This window comes from Dendropsophus ebraccatus, unplaced genomic scaffold (genome assembly GCF_027789765.1).
Source record: "Dendropsophus ebraccatus isolate aDenEbr1 unplaced genomic scaffold, aDenEbr1.pat pat_scaffold_1783_ctg1, whole genome shotgun sequence".
Lineage (NCBI taxonomy): Eukaryota > Metazoa > Chordata > Amphibia > Anura > Hylidae > Dendropsophus > Dendropsophus ebraccatus.
This window is the reverse complement of record NW_027209212.1, coordinates 20748-30993: the sequence shown is the minus strand read 5'-3', so window position 1 is coordinate 30993 and position 10246 is coordinate 20748.

The window sequence follows — 10246 nt, the reverse complement described above, 5'->3', positions numbered from 1 at the left end:
ATATTTGCTCAAATTTACGGAGACATTTCCTTTTGACATATACACCTCTTTCCATTCTAACAATGATGTTCATCCTATTCAAGAATTTAGGTATAGTAGGTGGTTCTTTATGAATCCATTTAGAGGCAATGCACTTACGTGCCTGATACATTATCCTTTGCACCCCTAGTACAGTATAATCGTCCAATTGCAGGGTACTAAGCATTCCTAAAATGTACTGTTGCGGTGATAACGTTATAGATACACCAAAAACCCGACAAATAATGTCTCTCACCCCCTCCCAATATGCATGCAGTACCCGGCAGCCCCAAAACATATGAAATATATGGACGTCCTCTTCATCGCATCTAGGACACTTAGATGTTGGCCGGTACCCTATTTTATGCATAATGTGTGGGGTTTTATAGACCCTATGTAGCAGAAATAGTTGCGGCATCCGCTGGGCCTCGCATAGGGATAACAGTGGAACCATTTCCAATACCTCCCGCCACTGGGATTCATCAATAGTTTCAACATCCTGAACCCACTTATCCCTGATTGTTAGGGAAGTTGCGGAAAGTTTCGATTGTAACAATGGGGAGTATGCTGAGGATATAGCCCCCCGTAGTGTTCCTTTTTCACCCACAGCCTCTAGGAGGTGATGAGATGACAGGTTTAAGGGTGTCAAATTATTTTGGGTCTGTAGTGCATGACGAATTTGTAAGTATTTATGAAACATTACGTTTGTAAAAAGGAAAGTTTCTTTAAGTACATCAAAGGAGACAATCGAACCCTCCCTCCATACCTGTGTAATATAGTAAATCCCTGCATTTTTCCACGGGGAGAAACCCTCCAGCCGAAATAGTTCTGGCAGCTGCGGGTTTTTCCATAGTGGGGTAAGAGTAGTAAAACCAGATATACCCAGTGTCGTTTTAGTGTGAATCCAAACTTTACTCAATAGGCGCAATGTAGGCATAAACCTTCCGCGACCCATAACACAGGCCGTATCCACCGCAGCCAGAGGTGGCGTGTGTCCTGTTAACCAGGAGACCATCCGACCTGCTATTCCTAATCCCTCCGTTTGTCCCCACCCTTTCATGTGTTGCAATTGAGCTGCTATAAAATACAGCAGAGGGTCAGGGATCGCCAGACCCCCCTCAGTCTTAGGCCTTTGGAGAGTGTCTAATTTAATTCTGGCCATCTTTTTCTGCCATATAAGCTCTCTGAACAGGGTGTTAATCTTTTTAAAATATTTGTTCGGGACCCAAATGGGGGAGTTGTGCAGTATATATAATAATTGCGGCATAAGCACCATTTTAACAAGATTACCCCTGCCTACTGCCGATAATGGCAGGCGGCACCATGAATCTACCTTAGTTGCACTTTTCCGAATAATGGGCGTCAGGTTATCTTGAATATAGTCTTCCACCCGTGCCGATACCACCACCCCCAGATATTTAAAACGCTCTACCCGCTGCAGAGGAATTTGAGGGGATCCTAGTGATAACGAGGCCGTCAGAGGCATCACTACAGATTTATCCCAGTTGATGGCAAAACCTAATTTAGAACCAAACTGAGTGATAACATTCATGATAGGGCCGATGGAAGTGTCATAATCATCTGTGTATAATAACATGTCATTCGCGTATAGGGAAATTTTCTCTTCCTCCCTCCCCCCACCCCCCAGGGGAACCCTCCTCCCCCCACCCCCCAGGGGAACCCTTTTATATCTGTAGATGAGCGAATCAGAGAGGCCAGGGGCTCCACTGCAATGGCGAACAAAAGGGGCGATAGGGGGCAGCCCTACCTGGTCCCTCTATGTAGACTAAAGCTATCCGATAAGCCCCCATTAGCCCTAACCCTTGCCATTGGGTCCGCATATAATAAACATACCCATTTCATAAATCCCTCCCCTATGCCCATTTTCACCATCACAGCCCATAGGTAGTCCCACTCGACATTGTCAAAAACTTTGGTAGCATCGAGTTAGAGAATGGCTGCCCTCCCTCCGCCCTCCCCACTCCCCCGATGTGCCTGAAGATTTATATATAGTCTTCTAATATTCTGAGAGGTGGATCGATTGGGCATAAAGCCAGATTGATCTGGATGAATAAGGTTGTCTATAACTAAGGTTAGTCGGTCTGCCAATGTTCGTGCCAGGAGTTTGACGTCAGCCATCAACAAAGATATAGGCCTATATGAATCAGGACGCGTTGCGTCCTTTCCCGGTTTTGGGAGGACCACTATAATGGCCTCCCTTTGTGATTGGGCTAGACTGCCAGATTGTAAAGCTTCATTTGATGTGTCTAACAGTTGCGGAAGAAGAATGTCACTGTGTTTCTTATAGAACTCTCCCGGCAACCCGTCCACCCCTGGGGCTTTTTCATTTGCTAACGATTGTAGGGATCTTTCCAGCTCCTCTAGTGTCAGTGGCTCATCTAACAAGCGCATTTGTTCAGCCGTCAGAGATGGTAGAGGTATATTTGCTACATATTCCCCAATACTTTTCCTATCAGACGGGGACAACCTGGACGCATATAACGTCTTATAGTACTCATACAGGCACGCCAGGATGTCAGCGTCATTCGCTACCCTTCCCTTGTCAGTTGATATAAGTTCAGCTATATGTGGGGAACCTGATTGCGCCCTAATAACCATAGCTAACATGTGTCCAGCACTTTCCCCCTCCTGATAATGTGCCTGTTTGCTGAAGAAGCGTTTAATGTCAGCTGTACTAGTCTGATAATCTTTAAGCAGTTTCTGCGCTTCCTCCCAATTACTCAGATGTTGTGCGGATGGGTTCGAAATATACCTGGTTTCAGTGTCTACCACTCTACGCTCATAAGATACCAGCATGGCTTTCGATTTGTTTTTGTGTCTACTGATCTTTTGTATATATAACCCCCGAACATATGCCTTCATAGCATCCCAAACTACGGTTCTAGAGGAGGAACCAACATTATGTGTAAAGAATTCACTAATAGCCGTCCCCACAGACCCATCTGTGTCAACCAGTTGCAGCCAAAAGGGGTTTAAACGCCAAACTGGGCCTGCCCCGGGTGGTCTATAGCCCCATTGCAGTTGGACATGTAGCGGGGAGTGGTCTGACAAACTACGGGGAAAATATGCCACATTATGTACGTAAGGCGGGAGCATCGCACTGCCAACAGCCAGGTCTATACGGGACAGGGAGTGATGTGAGCTAGAGTAACAGGAGTATTGCAATGTAGTTGGATTACGTAACCTCCACACGTCCATCAGACCAGCCTCCTCAAGAGTTCTAGCCATAGGAGTCGGTGCTGTCGGTAGAGAGCTAGGGTTAGCGACAAATTTATCCAAACTAGGGATTAGCATGTTATTGTATTGGATCCTTTTTACGGCCCTTTGCTGCAGTCGTCAGCTCCACATCCCCTCTTGCGCAAGGTGAAGTGCAGCTGACAGCCAATCTTTTTTTTGACAGATCAAAGTGACCAAATCAGCCGATGCATGAGTGTTTGCAGACATATTTACGTTTATGTTGTCTTTGTATGTGTGTTTCCTTACATACACTAATCTGTCGGGTATTCTAACCAGTTTTGCTCGTTCATTGTTTAGATTTTGTCTCATAAACAGGATTGTGCTTGTTCCACCTTGTAACAGAAAGACAGACAGTAACATGGACTATGATACAATTGCATGTAATATCCATTGCCTAGGTTACTCCTGATGATGTTATCTCTCATAAAACATTATGCATACCCTAACAGTGAGTGCCGGAATCTTTTACTTACCACTCTTGGGCAGCAACATAGTATCCATCAGTCTCCAGCTTATGCCTCCTGCATCGAAATAGAGGGTGAAAATTTGGAGGAGAGCTAAACTCCACTCCTGACCATGGCCTTAAAGGGGTAGTGCGGTGCCGCTCCCCCCCCCCCTCCCCCCAAACAAAAACAAACCCCACAGACACACACATAATATATCTCACAAAAAGACACAGTCCGGCACTATAGCTTTTTCCACTCCCGGAGACCTTCTGAATCACCAGGTGAATAACTTGGATTGTATTATTATTGTGTGGAACTTTGCTACATCTTTTTGTGGTGTGCTCAGCTTAAATAAAACAATTTCTGTGCATTCAATATCCAAAGTAAGAAAAATTGTGGCACTTATCACTCGTAGCAAGATAAAAAAAACTTGTTCTTTTATTTAATTTCTTAAAAGACACAGCATGTTAGGACGCTAGTGAGGCAGTGCAGTACAGTGATTTAAAAAAAAAAAAAAAGTGCATTCTGACCTGCAGGGAAAGCAGTGCGGCCCAAGACCCGTGCATGTGGTTACACCCAGCCTCTGGCTTGAACAACGACTCTGTTCCTAGAGCAGCAAGATGCTCCTCCTGCAGGTCAGAGCACACCCTGCTGGGCCGTCTGCGTGCACCCAGGAGATCACAGCAACTGCCTGCCTGCACCCAGGAGATTGCTGCCGCCCGTTAGACATCCAGGAGGAGAAGCGGTGGCCGGGCACTGAGAAGCCCCTGGGGCAGTCGAGGCCCAGATCACCGGATAGCGGGTGAGGATTTGACACGGCACCCCTCCCCCACCATGCCTACCTAGTAACTAATACTACTACTCGCAGTACTATTGTTACTACTACTCCCAATACTGCTACTTCTACTACTACTGCCACTTCTTTTAAAACTGTTTTTATAAATTTTCAACATATAGAAATCTCCATAATAAACATTTCCATGTAGTGAGCCATGGAGCATAGCACACTGTGTTCATGTTAAGAGATTAAAAGAGTGGTACATTCAGGAAAACATTGTGGAAATAGGCAAATAATAGGATCCCGTCATAAAGGATGGATTAACAAAGTAGAATCAACTGTACTAGGAGTAATGGTTGAAAGTTTGGCGGAACAAAACCATGAACATAGTATAAAAAATAAATAAACTACTCCCACTTCTGATAATACTGCTCCCAATACTATTGCTACTACTACTCCCAATACTATTGCTACTACTTCCACTCCTGATAGTACTACTCTCACTCCTGATACTACTACTCTTAATAGTATTGCTACTACTTCTCCCACTACTACTCCCAATACTACTACACCACTCATCTACTATGCCTCTGCTACTACACCTATCATAATAAGCAAAAAAAATAAATACTGAGATTTGAATCAAGAATAATTTTAAAGAAATCCATATTTTAGATTTTGGCCATATCGCCCAGCCCTAACTCAGGATCAGTACAGGATAAAAGTGCCCATATACTTTACACTAAAGTCAGATAAACTGTTGTATTAGTGAGAAGATGGGTCAGGCAGATTTTCACTGCCCAACCCTTTTGCTCTCGGAAGGATATCCTGGTGCCAGAGCTGTCCGGTGGTGACGTAATCCTCCCCTCGGAAAACATGAATGTTCTGCCATGCTGAACGTTCATGAGTGTGGGAAGACAGGGAAAGACAACTGTCAGGGCCCCCCAACTATAATGCCTCATGTATAGCACTGGCCTCCTCATATGGGTAAGAGGGACTTTATGGGCCCTGTCAGGTTTTGCGATTGGTGTCCCCTGCAGCCCCTATAACTACGCCCTTGAATACAGATGATATAGAACTGTAAACTGTGTATAAAGGTGGATGTAGGCTTTAAGGCTAGAGCTACAGATGAGACTTCACCCACGATAGAATACAACGTCTAAAGACAGGCCAACAAGAGAGTCTATAAATGCACACGTCATCTAAGATACATGTTTATTGACCCAGTAACTTCACTCCCACATTCATAGACAAATATACTGACATTCCAAACTGAGATTACACAGTGCCTTGAGTGTGCCCAGACTACCCAGAGAGGGTGACATAGCACATATTTAGTGCATACAGTCTACAGGTACTGTATTGTATGTATACCATATTGGGACCGCATCCTCCTAAGGAGGACTGACATTATAAGATGTCCTTCAATATATTACAAGCTACATCTCAATGGACTGCAATGTGGTTAGTCTTGTTCTCACAGGGTTAAGATACACCATATATGATAGGCTTAGATACACTGGCTGACAAGAATATATCACGCAAAATAGGTTGGATATGATAGGTTAGATACACTGTCTTAGCAGATACTGTAGTAGCATAGCTAATAGGCTTAGATACAGTACACACGCTCAGAAGGCACTATTACACATACTGTACTAGGCTTAAGGCCCTATTCCATTGAGCGATTATCGGCCGTATTCAGACGATAATCGTCCATGGAATAGAAGGCAACGATCAGCTGACATTGTTCATGTCGGCTGATTGTTGCAGTTGTTTGTTTTTCAACATGTTGAAAAATAAGACACTGATATAGCAGCGATCTGCTGCCGTCACTCCGTGGAATAGAAGCGGCGGCAGCAGACCGCCGCTACTCTCTATGGGCTGCCCGAACGATCTAGCGATCACCCGGGCAGCCCCCCCGCGGCCCCTCCCACACTCACTGCTGCCGCGTGTAATAGCAGGGACAGCGAGCTGTCAGCGCTTGTTTGCTCCTCTCCGTCAGCCCGTGGAATAGGGGCTTTAGGTACACTAGTTTAAAAGACAGCATCACACATAATACACTTAGATACACTGGCTCAGTAGGCAGTATCAAACTTAATAGGCTTAGATACACTGGCTCATCAGACACTATCAGACATAATAGACTTAGATACACTGGTTCATCACACAGTATCATACATAATAGAGTTAGATACACTGATTCATCAGACAGTATTACACATGTCAGGCTTAGATACACTGGTTAATTAGACAGTATCATACATAATGGGTTTGGATACACTTATTTATTAGAAAGTATCATACACAATAGGCCTAGATACAATGGTTCAGCAAACAGTATCACACATAAGGAGTTTAGATACAACATTCCTTTGCCACACTAGTCTTGGTAGGGTTCGCTAGCATGCTAAACAGCACTGTGTGAACACACACAAAAATGCTGTGCAGGAAAAGTAAGTGCACCCCTTGTTTGCAGAAAGTAAGGACCCCCAGTGATTCGGATGGAGATGATCCCCTTTACATAGGAACCCCCTGTGCAGATTGCCCAGGACCTCTATATATCTTCAAAACAACAGACAGTAGGGGCTAGCTATGCGATTTCTGGTATGCTGCGCTCCAATTGCATTATCATTATTATTATGTCTCACATGATGTTGTATTTTTCTTTCCCTAGATAATAAAGTAAATGGGAGATGGTAGGACCGGTCTGGCCTGTTGAGCACCTTGTAAAAGCTTTATGCTATTACATGCTGATTTTGTCTCATGCAAGTTTTTAAAAAAACTACAATTCCCATCATGCCCTGACAGCCCGAGGCTGTGTGCACATCCCTGCAGTTGTCAGGGCATGCGGGGAGTTGTGTTTTTTCAATGGCTCGGGAGTTTGAGGTTGCAAGCCATAACAGTACACAACATGATAAAACAATATTTAATTAAAAAAAATGACAAGGTTTTATGGTACTTACTTTTCCAAACCTTCTTCCACAGATGTCACACAACTTTTTAAGGGTCTAAATTGTCAAAAAAAGTCCCAACAGGGTATGAACTACTGCAGCACTTACATCTGGAGAGCTGGATGACAACCCTTTTACTCATGTAATGGCATCAACCCAGCTTTCCCAAGAGAAAGAAGATGGTGAGAAGTGACTAAACAGCTGATGCTATGTCCCTTCCCAATACTTTATACTGCAGCTCTGCTTTTTCAGATGGCTGCTGTATGTAAGCACAGGTTTAGCAGAAAGATGGACACAGGCTGAGCTATGAGATCAGCATGCACCAAGCAGCAACTAGCAAAGGATGAAAGGGGGCCTAATAAAGTATGGGGGTGCAGATGGACGCCAAATAAAGTGTGTGGTACAGAATGGGCTTAATAAACTCTATGGGGGAGATTTATCAAAATGGTATCAAGTAGAACTGGCTCAGTTGCCCATAGCAACCAATCAGATTCCACCTTTCTTTCCTCAGAGATTCTTTGGAGACTGAAAGAAGGAATCTGATTGGTTGCTAGGGGCAACTGAGCTAATTTTACTTTACACCATGTTTGATAAATCTCTTCCTATATGTATAGAACAGGGGCCTAGTGTTGGGCACAGTAAAAGGCGTCTAACAAAGTGTGTGGGTACAGAAGGGGTCTAATAAAGTGTGGGATGCAATATTGGACTTAAAGGGGTTGGCCACTTCATAGTAAAATTGCTCAGTGTATAGTATTAGTAACTGTACTCACAGCCCTTACTGCCATCCGCTCCCTGGGTACCTCATACAGCTAAAATCCCTTCTCCCGACTGTGCTGTACTGCTCTGCGATGAGTCTGTCCATACAATGGCTGACATGGAGGAGCATGTGACCATGCCCCGCCCCCTCCTTGTATACTGGTATCATAGATATTATTGGTTTCAGTACACTGGAGTTATTCTGTAACAATATGGAGGCATAATGTAATGTGACAATATTACTCCTTGTATACTGGTTTCTGTATACTGTAGTTATTCTGTAACAATTAGACAGTAATATGTATGGTAATAAGGCCACTATTTTTACTGTATTATTTGATAATTGTGTAAGTATTATAGACAGGTACACTAATGCACAAATATTATGGTAAAGAAGAAACTGTAATTGTGGAGGCAGAACAATGGCCAACCCTCATCTCCCCCATGAATGGCATGTAGCGGGTGCTCAGCAGGGGGCACATTACTCCATTCACTGGATAAGTCTTTTGTCCTATGTGGAATAAGTGGATGGGGGATGGGCACCTCTCCACATTGTGAAAGGTCCCAGTACAAGTCTTTGGAGTCTGGAGACACGTCCGCCTCTGTCCTGACCTATATTCATGGCTGGATCATATGGCGGTGCACACTGCTATCATTGTGGCTATAGCAGAAAAGCAGGGTTTGCTGAATCTGGGGTACACACAGCAATATAAATAATCCTGCTTTAGGCCAAGGGTGCAATGGTCTGCAGGGTATTTCAAGTCTGTATGAAGTTATGGAATGCTGCAATGCTCTGCAAAGCATAAAGTGTCCATAAATGGATGCACAGTGTCAGTTTCAATGTTTTGCAGAGTATATATTATCTGTACATGGATGCACAGGGTATTAGCTGCAAAACTCTACAGAATATATATAGTCTGTACAGAGGTTTGCAGGGTATCAGTTGCAATGTTCTGCAGAGTGTATATATAGTGTCTGTACAGACATGTCAGCTGTGATGCTCTGCAGAGTATACAGTATGTGTACAAGGATGCCAGCTGTAAAGCTCTGCAGGATATATAGCGTCTGTGCATGGGTTCACAGGGTGTCAGCTGCGATGCTCTGTAGTGTATATGTTGCAGTCAAATGATTGAATCAGGAAATGATGAAATGACCGCGCCGCCTTTCCATCATTTCCTTGAAGAAAGTCAGTGATTTGATCTAATCCCTGACCCCTTTCAGGAAAATGATGGAACGAATTCTAACATTTCCCCCTGCAAGACAGAATTTGCTTACTGTATCGCCTCTCTGCTCCGCCAGCCTGTCCGCTCCCTGTCCACCTCTGCGGCCTCTCTGCTTCCCGTTCGGCTAATTTCCCCTGCCACATGCCTCCTGCTCCCCAAGCCTGTCTGCCCCACTTCCTGTCCACGCCGCCGTGGTATGCCTGCCGGGAGGTGTGCCATTCTGCTCCCCGTCTTCCTCCCGTCCTGTCCGCTATGCCCTGCAACATGTCTCCTGCTCCCCCAGCCTGTCTGCTCTGCTTACCATCCGCCCCACTGCCGTATGCCTGCCGGGAGGTGTGCCGCTCTGCTCCCCCATCCGCCTCCATATGCCTGCCGGGAGGCATGCCGCTCTGCTCCCTGTCTGTCTCCGGTCCCATCCACCCCGCTGCCATATGCCTGCCGGGAGGCATGCTGCTCTGCTCCCTGTCTGTCTCCGGTCCCATCCACCCTGCTGCCATATGCCTACCGGGAGGCGTGCCGCTCTGCTTCCCGTCTGTCTCCGATCCAATTCGCCCCGCTGGCATATGCCTGCCGCTCTGCTCCCAGTCTGTCTCCGGTCCCATCCGCCCCGCCGCCACATGGCTGCCGGGAGGCGTGCCGCTCTGGCCCCCTTCTGTCTCCAGTCCCATTCACCCTGCTGCAATATGCCTGCCGGGAAGGCGTGCCGCTCTGCTCCCCCATCCGCCTCAAAACAGAGCCGGACGACTCCTGACTCGTTCATTCCATCATTTCCCCAAAAGGGGTCAGGCATTTGATCAAATCACTGATGGAACA